The sequence below is a fragment of the Lontra canadensis genome, unplaced genomic scaffold (genome assembly GCF_010015895.1).
Source record: "Lontra canadensis isolate GAN:19392208 unplaced genomic scaffold, GSC_riverotter_1.0 scaffold7, whole genome shotgun sequence".
Classification (NCBI taxonomy): Eukaryota; Metazoa; Chordata; class Mammalia; order Carnivora; family Mustelidae; genus Lontra; species Lontra canadensis.
This window is the reverse complement of record NW_022631001.1, coordinates 13739669-13756270: the sequence shown is the minus strand read 5'-3', so window position 1 is coordinate 13756270 and position 16602 is coordinate 13739669. Positions and strand designations below refer to the sequence as shown.

The following is a 16602-nucleotide window of genomic DNA, read 5'->3' as shown; positions in this document are numbered from 1 at the left end:
GACTGCGGAGGTGATTAAAGGTCCAGACCATAGAAGGAAGTGAGAAGGCTGGTAAATAGAGAAGTCCCATTCAAAGAATTGATACATCACTACCTGCCGTCTCCCCGCGTTTAGTTTTTCCTTCCCTTTGGCCTTTTTTCTCTTGGGTGAACCAGATTTTCGGGAAAGGAGACACTGACACCTGACCTGTAGACAGTTTAGAGGAATTACTATATCCTGTGAATCTGTTCTGTGAGCCTTTAAAAATGTAATTAGGGCCACATTTAACTCAGGTTTAGGGATAAATTTTAAAATCTCTATGAGTGTTAAATTACCATGATAGTCCTATGTAATCTTGCTACTTCCAAATGAAATGCTAACATACTCCAAAAGTCTGTGTACACCATCTGCCAGCCAAATCCAAAATTCGTGCTTCAATCTGGTGATTCTCAGAAGATGCAAAGCTAATAGTTAACATTTTATGTATCATATCACAGGTTTTATGGTCTCCTCCCATTCCCTTCCCCCCCCCCTTTTTCACTATGGCTGGTGAAATTCTGCAGCACCATGATTTGCCAAGAACATACAGTCTTAAATCAGCAGGCTTCATCTTTGTCAAGCCAGTCCCAAATTTCACAAAATGGTAATTAATGACTTCCTTCAGTGTTTCTGCGGTCCATCTACAGCTTGGTGCCCAGTTTGCTGCCCGGTGTCCATTGTGCAGTGCAGTCACCCAGTCCTCAAGGCATGTTGTATGCCATCCTTGCTGCCCTTCTATGGGTTCCACTGAGTGAATTACCAGTTGACCTGAGCATCTGCACTAATAATAATAACTCCTGCTGAAGTCAGTCAATATGAGCATGGCAGCTGCCAATAGCTAAATATTTCAACCTTAGGGAAAATGTAAAAGTTACTCCTATGTACACAGCAGGAAACTTGTATTTTTTGCACTACTATGAATGATACTAAAGGATAATATAACTGTACATTTTTCGAGGATGCATTTCATAAGTTTCTGAATGAGTAAATAACCAGTGATCATTATAGAAGTTTATGTACAATGGTGAACTGAAAGGTATGAAGAAATTTTGAAGATGATGGGAAAATATTCTAAGGATAGGAATTACTGATGGGCCTACCTGCCCTGTCCTATATCCTTAAGTTTTCTGTGTGTTCTACTTTCCTTGGTCTGTTAAAGAAATATCTTTACTTGTCTCACAGGTGCTTCAAGCTCACTGTGGCCAAAAATGATTTCTCTTGTCCCTGCCCATTCCATATCCCTTGTCCATGCAGATCATCATCTTTGTTCTTTATTCCAGGAATGGCCTCACCACCTGCCCAGAAGTCCAAGTCAGAAAACCATGACTCATTCTTAGCCCTCCTCTCTTATTTCTCTTACCCAGCCTAATCTAGTTATATCCCTCAAACCCATTTTCTTTCTAACACCACATCTATTGCCTTAGTTCTAGCTTTATTATCATTTATGAACTCTTTCCCATGTAGACTGTTCTAATAACTTCTTAGCTGATTTCTCTCTCTCTCATACCTCAACTGTCCAATCCAGATCTTTCTGAACCTAAAATATGAATCTTTTCTTTGTATTAAAACCTTTGTAGCACCCCGTGCACTACTCTAGAGGATAAAATTTAGGACTCTCCGTTTGACAGATAAAGCCTTTCATGATCTAGCCCCTACCTAAATATAGTTTGTTGAGCCTTATCTCTCTCCAGTCCTCCACATGCAGTCCAGTTAGTGTCACACTACTGGGTATGCCATTCTGGTTCACGCCCTCGTAAGTAGTCAACGGTTTATTTCTGTTACTCATGTAGTATCTTACACATACTCCTACTAATTATTTTTATAATTGTTTTATTGTGCTAACATGAGGCACAGAGATATCTTCTTGTTAATACTGTGGCTGATACATAGTAGACACGCAGTAGAATACTAGTTGAATGAATGAATGAATAAATGAATGAAAACACTTAGAAGTCACCCATTTGGAAACACTACTCCAAACCTCTCATTGGATAAAACCTGCCCAATTTTTCACACTTACAGCATGTCCATTCTGTACTTATCCATCTGAAGGATCATCTTTATTTCAGTATTAGTTTATTCACAAAAATATATGTATTGAACACCCACTGTGTGTCAGGCACTGTTCTAGGTGCTATATACTATTATAATAATGAACTCATCAGCCCTTTGGGAACTGATAAGCTCTTTACTTTGATCTCCAACTTAAAGGTCTATGTGCTTTAATTACAAATGAATAGAAACAAAAACAGAAGGAAAAATTTGAATAGCACTTGATATTTCCTAGGCTCTCGAATGACAAAGTATGGTGTAGGGAAGTTGGTGTCCAGGGGGAAATGGAAACCCTTTAAAACATTTTTTAGTGGGGGCGCCTGGGTGGCTCAGTGGGTTAAAGCCTCTGCCTTCGGCTCAGGTCATGATCCCAGGGTCCTGGAATCGAGCCCCTCATCGGGCTCTATGCTCAGCAGGGAGCCTGCTTCTCCTCTCCTCACCCCGCCTGACCCTGCTTTCTCTGCCTGCCTCTCTGCCTACTTGTGATCTCTGTCAAATAAATAAATAAAATATTTTAAAAAAAAAAATTTTTTTTAGTGTCATCTATGTGTTTGGAACACTTACAAATTTTTCATTTAATTCTCATTACTATAACTCTAAAATGGATTGTACCATTTAATATAAGGGGAAAGAACAAGTTTTAGGAGTTAAGTGCTTATATAATTTTTCTATATTTAAAAAAAAAAGTTAAGTTTTAGGAGTACCAGAGTTCCACAAATACTATGGTGGCATAAGCAAGATTTAAAAACTTGTCTTTCCATTAACTTTATTTATACCCTTTCACCAAAACGTGAAGCAACTACCAATACAAATGACATTTATTCAACAAATTCTTTTTGCCTGCATACTCTATGCTAGTATTGCTAGATACAAAGATACAATAATGTGTAAGAGAAGTATGGTCTCTAAGAGCTTAGAATATTTTAAATGGCAGCAGAAGAGAAATAAGTGAGGTGAAGAAAACTTACTGCTCCTAAAGAATCTTGAAGATGTCTAAACTTAGAAGTAAGATGGTAATAGAGAAAGATAATATGGAAAACAGAATTAACTAGAATTTTTACCCCTTCCTACTTCACTTATGCTCATTCCCAAAGCCAAACAATCTAGCAGTTTATTGTATTCCCACTCTTCTTGGAAATCAGAGTTGTTTAAATTACGATATTTTGATATTCTGTTAGCTAAGCTGATAACACCTTGGCATCCCCTTCTTCCCTCATCTTTCTGTTTATGTCTTCTGATGCTGCCAAATGAATTAAAGATCATAACCTTTAAAAGGTCAGGACTTTCCTTTAAATGTATCTGAGTTCTCTTACTAGGACCTCCAAGCAAATACTCCACTTCCAACTGTGGGATCCTTATTTACATTCTCAGCATACATACTTGTGATAATAATAGGAACATATAACTTTGTAGGTGGCACACCCTGTGCTAAGCACGTTACATACATGCATTATCTCAGTTAAACCCTAAAACAACCTCATGACCTTAGCAGAGACAACTTTGTGTTCCCCAAATTCTGTTTCCTTTACTTCACAACACACCTTATATTTCCCACCCTCCTTCCTGATCAGTCAGGGTCATGTGACTGATTTCTGTCCAGTGGAATGTGAATAGAAATGATGAAACCCATTTAAGGCTTGGCCCACAGAACCTGTAGAACATCCTACACATGCTCCATATTCTCTTTCTTTCCATACTTAGCAGCTGAATGAAAACTTCAAAGAATTTAGAGGAAGTCAAAACCACAAAATGCAAGAAGCCTAGGGCCCCAAATTAATCCTTGTGGAAATGTCATCCAAACATGGCGAGGAACACCTGTGTTGGATTTTACTTGTTTTATTAAATTATGCCCCTGAAATTATAATGCTGTATTTTATAGTAATTAGCTACCCTGCCTAATATACTTCTCTTCATTTTGCTGGTGAAGAGAAATTGAGGCTTAGGAAAAGTTAAGTAATTTGCTTAAATTTGCTCAGCTGTTAGGTGGGGGAACTAGGAATAGATCTCAGGTCTGTCTGACTTTAAAGTTTGAGCTCTCACTGCTTAAGTTTCTCATGATACTATTTCATGTACTTCTAAAAATTTCATAAAAGGGGGCACCTGGATGCCTCAGTCAGTTAAACAGCTGCCTTCAGCTCAGGTCCTGATCTCAGGGTCCTAAGATCGAGCCCCCTGTCCGGCTCCCTGCTCATGGGAGAGTCTGCTTCTCCCTCTCCCTCTGCTGCTCCCCCTCACTTGCATGCTCCTTCTCTCAAATAAATAAATTAAATCTTTTTTAAAAATAAAATAAAAATTTCAAAAAAGTTTCATACAGGCTTTAATAACCACTGCCTCACCTAGCATGCTGAAAAAGCAAATAACCACGGTGACCTCCAGTTTCTCTCACATAAAAGAGGCTCTCTTACTTTAACTTATTCCTGCCACATTTTCTTTTCTTTTGGGTGTATTAATTTTACAATTTCAATATGACTTACAGTGTATTTTGACCTTATATACCTGTTGAAAAATGATGTGTAGATTAGTTTTTAAGTGCCATCCTTCCCTTAAAAAGGAAGATTAACCAAACCTTGACCCTGAATCATCATCAAAACCCGTTAATTATGAAGCAGAATAAAAATATGATACCTGAGCTATTAAGATACCTGGGGTCCCTTCTTCTTTGCAATCTAAAGAGGCTGAATAAAGTACAAATGTATTAGAATATGCAACACTGAACTAAAATAAGAATGGTTTTAATGTTAAAATTAGGATACTGAGTTTTGGTTGATATATATCAATAACCTAAAGGAGATTTGGTAATTCATTTAAGACAATAGGGGAAGAAATGGATTTGGAATTAGACACACTTAGGTTCATAACTCTGGACAAGTTATTCGGTTTCCTTAAATATAAAACATGGAGAAATAGTACCTATTTTAAATAGTACCTATTTCTTATCAGGATTAAAATAATGTCTGTAAAACACTAATGCAATGTTTGACACCCAATAAATGTTGTCACTCAATAAATAAAATCATTCAACATTTATTCAGAATTCATTATGGGCAATGCACTCTGCTAGATTCCCAGGATACAGAGGTCAATTAGACAAAATATTAACAGAATGTATTAAGTAATGCGATAGAGATATACATAGACTACTATAAAAACAGAGTAAAAGGGCATTTAGTTCTTCCTGGAGGGATCAATGAAGGTTTGTTAGGGGCAGTGACACATAAGTGGAGTCGTCTTTTTATTTATTATTTATTTGACAGACAGAGATCACAAGTAGGCAGAGAGGCAGGCAAAGAGAGAGGAAGGGAAGCAGGCTCCCTGCTGAGCAGAGAGCCCGATGCAGGGGCGGGGCTCGATCCCAGGACCCTGGGATCATGACCTGAGCTGAGGGCAGAGGCTTTAATCCACTGAGCAGAGAGCCCGATGCAGGGGCGGGGCTCGATCCCAGGACCCTGGGATCATGACCTGAGCTGAAGGCAGAGGCTTTAACCCACTGATTCACCCGGGTGCCCCCATAAGTGGAGTCTTGAAAGATGATTAGGAATTGTGAGGGAATCAGAAGTTATTCCAGGCAAAGGAAAATCTCATATGCAAAAAAAAGAAGTAATTTGAGGCCTGCAAATAGTTTGTTACTATTGTTTTTAAGCAGGCTCCACACCCAGCAGGGAGCCCAACGTGGGGCTTGAACTCACAACCCTGAGATCAAGACCTGAGCTGAGATCAAGAGTTGGACTGGACGCTTAACTGACCAAGTCATCCAGATGCCCCAATTGCAGATAGTTTTATATGACCAAAACATGGTATGTGTGAGGTTTTTATTTGTTCATTTGATCAGCAAGTAATTAGCAAGCACCCATATATGCCAGATAGTGTACTAGGTCCTGAAAACACATAAGTGAACACAATAGAAAAGTCTTCTGCCTTCTGGAACAGTACATACATTTAAGAGGGCATATAATAAACAGAGTGAAGAGAGCTATGAAGAAAATTTAAACGGTAAAAGAATCAAGAATGACAGAGGACTTTAAATTGGATGACAAGGGAAAGCTTTTCTAAAGAGATGACATGTGACTTGAGTGGATTGTGGGAGTCAGCAATGCAAATATTGGGGAGAATATCATTTTGCAGAAAAGGAACAATAAGTACAATGGCTCTCAGGCAGGAACAAGATTAACTTGTTTGCAGAACAGCAGGGCCAGTGTAGCGAGAGAAAGAGTGAAGAAAAGAAAGAGAACTAGGAGATGAGCTCAGGAATGTGGCTAGATCATGAGGGGCATGTTGAGGACTCTAGATAATATCTAGAGGTAGATGTCCCATGAGAATGGATAGGTAGCCCTAGATCTTTGGAACAAGCTGATGATCGTATGACGTAGGCTGTTTCCAACCAATACCACTGGAACAAGAATCCACGGATTGCAATGTTCTTCTACATATGCATATCCCCTTGGCTTTTCATCTTTATCCTCTTGGCTATTTCCTTTCCCCTCTTCTGGATTAAGGTCCTAGATTATTGGTGTACATGCTTTTCCTTTATTAAATACATAGTATTCCCAAGACCTGTATCCTTGAAAATTACTGGACATAGGACATGGTTGAACAAACCCTACCAAATTAAAGGAAAAAAGAAACTTGTTTAGATAAGGAATATTATGTCACAGGTCCAGTTTTTTTTTTTTAATTTCCAGTATAGTTAACATGCAATGTTATATTAGTTAAGGTGTAAGGATATAGTGATACAACAATTCTATATCCATTGTCCAGTTTTTTTAAAATCTAGGAATGTACCTTTGAAATGCCTTGTAAACTCCAATCATTTTTGTCTGTGTCTGTCTGCATTGCAGTTACCAGATATATGATCTTTAGAGTCTTAAAATTCTGCTGCACAGCCACTGCTACACTAGATGATTTACAAATGATTATCCAACAAAAAGAATAAGAAGACCTGATATTTACAGAGGTTAATAGGACTACCATAAAAATCTCAATACGTAACTGAGACTTATTAAATATCAGTGCAGATCTGAAACGATCATCTTCCCAGAAAAATAATGGTCTTTCTTCCAGTTTAGACTAAAGAATGACCAAAGGAAGGGGGACTGAGAAATGAAGCAAAAATTAAAAACGATCAACTGTCCTATTGATATGTAACACAAACTATTCAAGCTCTTATTGTTTTAGCACCAGCGTCAGACTCATGTGTTAGAAGATCACAAACTGATTTAACTGTAACTGTGCTCAGACTCATATGTTCTAGTAATTCACTTAGTTTATAAGTTCTTATCAAATCCCTCCCCAAGCTAATAACATCTACTATAAAGACACCCTATGATTAATACCAATCCCCTCCCAAATCCCATAAGTATCTTTCCCTAACTAACCCCTTTTGAGATATTATTGATATAAGGGGATGCTTCCCCTTATCAGCAACTTTAACAAATCCAGTTTTTATGATCAATAGGCTTTTTTAGTAGTGCTATGTTTCATTCTGTCTTTGGGTGAGCTTGTGCCCATAGATTGTGAAATTCACCAGTGCTTCCCAGTTGTTGTTGTATTTTATTGAAGTGTAGTTGATACATAATGTTACACTAGTTACCATGTACTATGTTTACAACATAGTGCTTCTCCAACTCTATTTTTATATGTTTGCCACAAGTGTAGCGACCATCCTACCATCTGTCACCATACCATGCTATTACATTACCATTGATTATATTCCCTATGCCGTACCTTTCATCCCTGTGACCTCTACATTCCATAACTGGAAATCCTGTACCTCCCATTCCTCTTCACCCATCTTGCCCATCCCCCCACATTCCTCCCCTCCGGTAACCATCAATTTGTTCTCTATATTTAGAGAGGGTCTTTTTTTTTGTTTGTTCATTTGTTTTATTTTTTAGATTCCACGTATAAGTAAAATCATATGGTATTTGTCTTTCTCTGTCTGACTTATTTCACTTAGCATAATGCCCTCTGGGTCCATCCATGTTGTCACAAATGGCACAATTCCATTCTTTTTTATGACTGACTATATTCTGTTGTGTATATATACCATGTCTTCTTTATTCATTTGTCGATGGACACTTTGGTTGTTTCCATACCTTGGCTATTGCAAATGATGTTGCAGTAAACATAGGAGTGCATGTGTCTTTTTGAAGTAGTATATTCATTTTTTACCTAATATTGAAATTACTGGATTGTGTGGTATTTCTATTTTTAATTTTTTGAGGAACCTCCATACTGTCTTCCACAGTGGCTGCACCAGTTTGCATTCCCACCAACAGTGCACCAGGGTTCCCTTTTCTCTACATCCTTACTAATACTTGTGATTCTTGTCTTTCTTATACTAGACAATCTCACTAGCCATTCACTGCAAATGATATCTTGTGGTTTTGATTTGCATTTTCCTGATGATTAGTGATGTTGAACATCTTTTCAGGTATCTGTTAGCCATCTGTATGTATGTTTTCTTTGGAAAATGTCTTTCGGGTCCTCTGCCGATTTTTAATCAGATTATTTGGGGGTGGTTTTTTTTGGTGTTAAGATGTATAAATTCTTTCTATATTAGATTTTAATCCCTTATCAGATATATCATTTGCAAATATGTTTTCCCATTCAATAGGTTGCTCCTTAGTATTGCTTTTGGTTTGGTTTGTTTTTTTCTTCCATAGGTGGGACAGGGTAGACAGAGGGGGCTGAAATTCTTTTTTTTTTTTTTTTTCCTCCCCGGTAGTTTAGCCTCTGATAAAACTGCAGCAGATTAAACTCTGAAGTAGTTTCTCCTGAGGGTAGACCTTGTTAAGAACAGAATGCTCTGGCATATATTGAAATAGTCCCTCTCGCCTTCTCCTGCTGGAAACACCAAGGAATTTTCTCTGGTCTTTAATAAGATGGCATGGTAGAGCTCCCAGAGGTTGAACTAGCAAAAGTGTGGGAACCTCCCCCATGCTTTGTCCACACTGAGCCTCCAGCAATTTGTCAATTACAGTTTAGGTTTCTGCACCCTGGGACTGGTTTCTGTGGTGTTTTCTTGTGGGTTCTGCCCTTGTAAATTGTGATTCTCTGTGTTCACCTGTCCTGCCAGTTTGTGGGGGGAGCAAACCTCCCACAATTACTAGAACATATGAATCTGAGCACAGTTACAGTTAAATCAGTTTGTGGTCTGGTAACACACGAGTCAAAAGCTGGTGTTAAAACAATAAGAGCTTGAATTGTTTATGTTGCGTATCAATAGGATAGTTGCTTCATTTCTCAGTCCCCCTTCCTTTGGTCATTCTTTAGTCTAGACTGGAAGATTTGCCCTCTGACCTCACTTCTCAGACAGATATAAAAAGAGTTGATTTCTCAGTTGGTCCAGCTTTCTGCTTGTTACATTGGAGTGTTGCTGTGGGATAAGAAACCAGAAGACTGGACATACTGCTTTGGGGTGCTCAGGAGATACCCAAATGGAGCTGTCCAGTATACCAAAGGATATTAATATGGCTTTCGATAAACTAGCGCTACAGATCCAAACAATATGAGTGTATAAGTAAGTTGACAAATCATGGAGTATATGAAGTTAACCTGGGAGTAAGCTCCCCGGAATGAGATAGAATCCTGGAGAATTCCAACATTAAAGAGGCAGCATACAATTTTGAAAGAGCACTGAAGATACAGTCACTCTGAAAAAATTAAGTTTTCACAGGTATCTTGTTATTGCTCATATAAATTTATCAAAGTTCATTACCTTTTATTCTTTTACACCCACACCTCCCACACCCCAATTAACTAAAGCAATTATATTACATAATCTGCTCATCCTGAGGCAATTGTTAAGATGGAGACTTTTCAAAAGTGGAATAAAATATTTCAAACTACCTTTTAAATAAAGTCCTATAGAGTGTTCTGTAAATTTTCTGTTTAAAAATGTCACTTTAAAGCAAAGATATTTTATTCCAATTGGCAGTCCAGAGTAAGTTTTGAGTACCAAATTCCAAACCTCCAAAAGTGGAATTAAAATCTTAGATACTGAAAGATTCCAGGAAACAGTTGCATTTCTGCATGCTACAGTAAAATGAAGGCAGGAGGGACACATCTGCCAAACTTTATATTATAATTAAATCACTTTGTACTGACATAGCTTTATTTTAGAGGAGAATGTTTGTGGGGATTTTTAATCAGATAAAAATAGGGCTGCTGTTTTCTCTATACCAATTAACATAGTTGACATTTAGCCAGATCTGCCCTGGACACAGCAGGGGATGTACAGTTTGTCCTGATTCTGTGGGAAATGAAAAATGCAGTACTTGGCACAAGAAAAAATATGTGAACCCAAAAAATGTTGTCAAATATAACAAGTTAAATTAATAAAATTGATTTACTGAAGGGCAGTCTATGCTTTCTAGAGAACAAAGGAGGAAAGATTTTCTGGACAACTCAGAAACATGATGGACCTTGCATTTAACTATAAATAGTTTATGCTAATGAATAAGCATATTTGGTTAAAGATATTTTTCTACAACTCAATTAAATATGCAGGTTTTTCTTACCATGAGTTGAAGAAAGAAACTGCTAGTGGCTTACACACAGCATATAATAACATGTTAAAAAATTTTGCACAGGGACACGTGGGTGGCTCAGTCAGTTAAGCGTCTGTCTTTGACTCAGGTCATGATCCCAGGGTCCTGGAATCAAGTCCTGCATCAGGCTCCTTGCTCAGCAGGGAGCCTGCTTCTTCTTCTGCCTGCTGCTCCCCCTGCTTGTGCATGCTCTCTCTCTCTGACAAAAAAATAACTAAAATCTTTTTTTCAGAAAATTTTACACAGTAAGTCTGCTTAGATGACGTCTAATCAAATTCTTTCATTTTTGGATAAGGGAAATTGGCCCCAGGGATGTTAAATTACTTTCATAAAATCACACTGATACATTGCCCTCACAGATCCTTTGGTTCTTAAAAACTTTATGGGAACATCAAAGCTATCGTAACATTTCAGATAACCAGAGTGCTTGAAGGATAGTTTATTCTAATTCATTGAAACTTATGATTAACTAATGATATGAAAGAAAAGTGGCTTTTATTTATAACTTCTTAAAAATTAATCTAAGGTATTTTACCTCATAGTTCCACCTTTATAAGTAGTAGGTTGAAACCAGAAAATCACTGAAATTGGATATTTACTCACAAAAACAACAAATTTCATATGGCTCAGCCTAAAATATGAAAGTAAATGGAACTGAATATTTGAACAACTTGTAATAACTCAAGTTCATCACTGCGGAAAGCATTTTTATAGTTGAGCATTATGGCTTCAAATATACATGGTTCAGGTGACTATGTAGAAAATATTCTGGCTCCCTGTGTCCCCTGAAAAGTCTGTGACCTGTGCTAACCAGCTTCCAAGATGGACTTCAGAGATCCTCACCTTCTAGAGTTTGTGCCCTTGTATAATCTCCTTTCAGAATGAATAAGAATGACCTGTATAACCAATAGACTACTGGGGAAATGATGGTATATGACCTGTCAGACTAAAGCGTAAAAAATACTGAAGCTCCCACTTTACTTCTCTCAGCTCTCACACTGGCAGAAGTCAGCCACCATGTTATGAGAACACTCAAACTCCAATGGAAAGGTCCACATGGCAAAGAACTTGGGCCTGTTGCCACCAGCCTGCATTAACTTGTCAGCCTTGTGAGTGGGCCATCTTGGAAGCAGATCCTCTGTCTGGCACCACAGCCAAGCCTTCAGAAGCCCTGACCAACATCTTGATTGCAAACTCAGGAGAGACCCTGAGCCAGAACTACCCAGCTAAAGTGTTTCCAAATTCCTGACCCACAGAAACTGCGTGAGATGTTTTAAAGCCTCTACATTTTGGGATAATAGATAACTAATACAGAGCTTATAAAATATATATATGCCCTTGTATTAGTTTTCCTAGGGCTACTGTAACAAATTACTACAAATCTGGTGGCCTAAAACAATAGGGACTTATTCTTCTACAGTTCTGGAAACGAGGAGTCTGAAATCAAAGTGTTGACTGGGCTGTACTCCCTCCAAAAACTCTAAAGGAGAATCCTCGCTTGCCTCTTTCAGCTTCTGGTGGCTCCAAGTGTTCCTTGGCTTATGACTGCATAACTCCATTCTCTGCCTCCATTATTTTTCTTTGTTTTTATTAACACACAATTAACATACAATGTATTATTTGCTTCAGGGGTACAGGTCTGTGAATCATCAGTCTTACACAATTCACAGCGCTCACCGTAGCACATAACCTCCCAAGTGTTCATCCCCAGGCACCCCTATCCCGTCCATCCCTGTCCCTTCCAGCAACCCTCAGTTTGTTTCCTGAGTTTAAGAGTCTCTTATGGTTTGTCTCCCTCTCTGGTTTCGTCTTGTTTCATTTTTCCCTCTCTTCCCCTATGATCCTCTGTCTTGTTTCTCAAATTCCTCATATTGGTGAGATCATATGATAATTGTCTTTCTCTGATCGACTTATTTTGCTTAGCATAATACCCTCTAGTTCCATCCACGTCATTGCAATGGCAAGATAATTTGGGGGTGTTGGTTTTTTTTTTAAGATTTTATTTATTTGACAGATATCACAAGTAGGCAGAGAGGCAGGTAGAGAGAGAGAGGAAGGGAAGCAGGCTCCCTGCCGAATGGAGAGCCCGATGCGGGGCTCAATCCCAGGACCCCAAGATCATGACCTGAGCCAAAGGCAGAGGCTTTAATCCACTGAGCCACCCAGGCGCCCCTGGGGTGTTTTTTTTTTTTTGATGGCTGCATAATATATATATATATAAATATATATATAAATATATGTATAATGATATATATCATATACATATATATATATCATATACATACATATGTATATGATATATATATATATATCACATCTTCTTTATCAATTCATCTGTTGGCGAACATCTAGGCTCTTTCCGTAGTTTGGCTACTATGGACATTGCTGCTATAACCATTAATAATAAACTACCTTATGGGGTAGATCTGTTTTCAACTTTTTGAAGAACTCCACACTGTTTTCTCTCTGCCTCCATTTTCAAATGACCTTCTCTTTTCTGTGTGTCTGTCTCTCCTTTGTGTGTCTCTTACAAGGACGCTTATCCAGACTTAGAACCTATGCAGAGAGTCAAGATTGATCTCAGGTCCAGATCCTTAATACAATTACATCTGCAAAGAGTTTTTTTTCCCAAATAAGTTCACTTTCACAGTCTCCAGGATATGGACTTATCTTCCTGGGGGGGTCACCATTCATTCTACTACACACTATATGAGTTTTTATATAGTTTAAATATATAATTTATTTAAGTCACCTAAAAGTCATGAAGGCAAAATAATGATGATAATAGTAGTGATAATAAAAGACTTGGTTAATTTAGTGCTCTAGGGGACATTTTGATTACACAAAGCTGCATCAGATCATCTTTTTTATGAACAGGAATCAGGAGTCCTGGGATCTAGCCACCACTGGTTGTATAGTCTTGGCAGGAAACTTTACTTCCATGATCTTTTCTAGGGAGAGGAGCCTTTCCCTTAGCCTCTGTCTACGTGCAGAGACATCTACTATAGTAACACATCTGGCCTCTTTTTTGCTTCCATACTTACTCTCCCTAGTGACTTCAGGAAAAAGAAATGAATGTGCTTGGCCAGGACCAGGACTAGTGTGAGGTCAGAGAGGAACCAGAGGCACAAAATTTAAGAAGGCCCTCACTTTCAGGATCATGAGACAGACACATTCCAGAGATTATATTATGGGCCTCATTCCAGTGCCACTCTATGAAGCTCCACCTGTCAGATGATTCAAGATCACATCAGTCTTTCTCTACTTTGATGCTCCATAACAGTTGTTTGTACCCCACAGTTCACAGTTTTTATGATCTAGTCTCTAATTGTTCCAAGTATACATCATTTATCTCTTCAATTAGATTGTAAACACCCTCCTCTCAATGTTGTCTAACCATGTTGGGGTCCATTACATGAGCATCATTACACATTTATTGACTTACCAAATTAATAGAAACACTTCTTCAAGAAAACCTATTTAACATGCTTTTCCTCCTGGAAGATTATTTTGTGTCCGAAATCATTCTTTATTTTAGAACATAGTACATTTTCCACGTGGACTATTTTCCTAGTGGAAATCATGTCGTACTTAAAACACCTAAATCCATCATGCAGTCTTCAAGTTATTCATATTTCAGAAATGTTCTAGATTTTTTGGTATTAATTTGCTTTCCCAGTTTCTTAATTTGTGAGTCTATTTGGGAGGATACTGATCTAATTATGTTATTTTAGACAGGCTAAAATACCAGTTAGGCCAAAAAGAGCTTGCTTTGGCAACTGTGTGTAAACTCTGCCGGAAAGTCCCACCCCTAACAATGTGGAGGTGGAATGAGGCCATACACAGAGGCCCCCATATCATGTGTCTACGTATTTTAAAAAGTTACATATCAAGCTCTCAAACTTTTGGTGAAAAAGTATGTCCTATCCTTCTACCTTGACAGATATTTTTTCTTTTCTGAATTTCACTTTCATATTTTCTGTTTCTGTCTTGGCCTTCACTTGTACTCATTCTTAATTCTCTAAAAGATTAAAAAACAAATGTAATTATAATCAAAATACTCAAATTGTGAATGTATTTCCCATAAAAAAATGTAAAGTAAATATAAAAAACTGAAAAATTACCATTATTTTTGGGTGTAAGTGGTCAAAAGTACAAACTTCTAGTTATAAGATATGTAAGTTCTGGGGATATCATGTACAGCATGGTGACTATAGTTAATAATACTGTATTGTATGTTTGAAAGTTGCTAAGAGAGTAAATCTTAAAGTTCTCATCACAAGAAAAATAAATTTGTAACTATGTGAGGTAATGGATGTTGATTAAATTCATTGTGGGTAATATATGTACATTGAGTATATATGTACATATATCAAACCATTGTGTTGTATACCTTAAACATAGGCAATGTTATATACCAGTTATATCTCAATAAAACTGGAATAAATATTTTTTATGTTTAAAAATGACTTTTCTAAAGGATTCAAAATTGAATTCTTAAATTCAATTGTTAAAATTGAAAAGGAAAAAATAAATTATAATTATTGAGTATCAAAATTTTAGCTCAAAGTTATGGAAAGAATTTAAAATTTATTTCCATCTATTTAAATTTTTTTTAAAGATTTTATTTATTTGTTTTAGAGAGCATGCAAACAGAGGGGAAGAGGCAGAGGGAGAGGGAGAGAGAGAGGATATCAAGCCAACTGCATACTGAGCACAGAGTTTGATGCAGGGCTCAATCTCACGATCATGACCTAAGCCAAAATCAAGAGTAAAGAGCTTAACCAACTGAGCCACCCAGGCACCCCTCTATTTAAATATTTTAATAAAATTAAAACTATTCTTGTTCCTTGCATTGACTGTCTACTGGCCTAAGGGAAGAATTGATATCATGCTTCATGCATATTATGTTATGTCTAGCCTACATGTACACACATTCAAGAGCAGCATGAAATATTTTATATTGCAGATTGTCTCTCAGGAATCTTGTTAAATTATTGCAAATAATATACTAACTCATGAGTACTTCTAAAAACACAAAATGTGAAGAAAAGCAAGAAAATGGGTGCTGGATACAATGAAAAATGATACCGCACTATGTAAAAATCTCTTTCACGCATGCTAAGAGGAAGGAAATGAAAAGTTAGTCTTTTCTTCTTCTAGCTGCTGCTGCTATTCAAATCCACCCAAACTGCTGGTGCCCATCTCCAAATTTGGTGGCAGTACATCCATAAGACTTCACAGCATTTAGGCACAGGTGCCTATTAACTCAAGGACATATGACAAGAGATGTAAAGAAGCATTTCCCTGAGGCCTGAATGCAATTAAGCAAGAAAGTAGTTAAGGACAGATGAGCCAGTGCTTAGCACCAGATCTCAAGTGCCAGACGTGCCCATATGCTATTTAATAGATTTATTTTTTGTGTTTCTTATATGTGGGCCTTCTAAAACACAGGGCTTAAGTAAGGGCCATCTTGCGTGGGTGGCAGGGTTGGTTGTACTACTGTGCCAAGTCAATCACTAAATGTTGGGAAGTTCTTTCTAGTCCCATATAGGATTCATGGGTTAAAGAATTAAGTTACTTGTAGTGACACAGTGTACAGACTCTGGAGACATGGTGACTGGGTTGACATCCCAACTTTGCTACTTAGTTGTAAGTCACCTTGGGCAAGTTCTTAACCTATCTATGCCTCGGTTTTCTCATCTGTAAAATAGGGATGATAATAATGATACTACTTTAAACGATAGTTGTAATGTTTAAAAAACACCCACCTCACTAGTAAAGTGAGTGAATAAATAAGTGAAAGAATATATAGTGAATATATTTTCCATCAAAAAATGTAAAGTAGGGGCACCTGGGTGGTTCAGTCAGTTAAGCATCTCTCTTGAGTTCAGGTCATTATCTCAGGGACCTGGGATTGAGACCCGCTTCAAGCTCCCTGCTCAGCAGGGAGTCTGCATGTTTCTTTCCCTCTGCCCCTACC

The 16602-nt window shown here is 37.7% G+C and overlaps 1 long non-coding RNA gene across 5 annotated transcripts in view; it reads left to right on the top strand.

The window, feature by feature from the left end:
- The window catches only part of LOC116864987, a 60458-nt gene that overhangs the window by 2169 nt on the left and 41687 nt on the right, over nucleotides 1-16602 (top strand). For 2 of the 5 annotated variants that reach the window (XR_004382116.1, XR_004382118.1), the window contains exon 1: nucleotides 5766-5864. The exons of the other annotated variants lie outside the window; for them this stretch is intronic. This is a non-coding gene — a long non-coding RNA (uncharacterized LOC116864987). Of the gene's footprint in view, nucleotides 1-5765; nucleotides 5865-16602 lie in introns of those variants that run through there. 5 annotated transcript variants of the gene reach the window in all.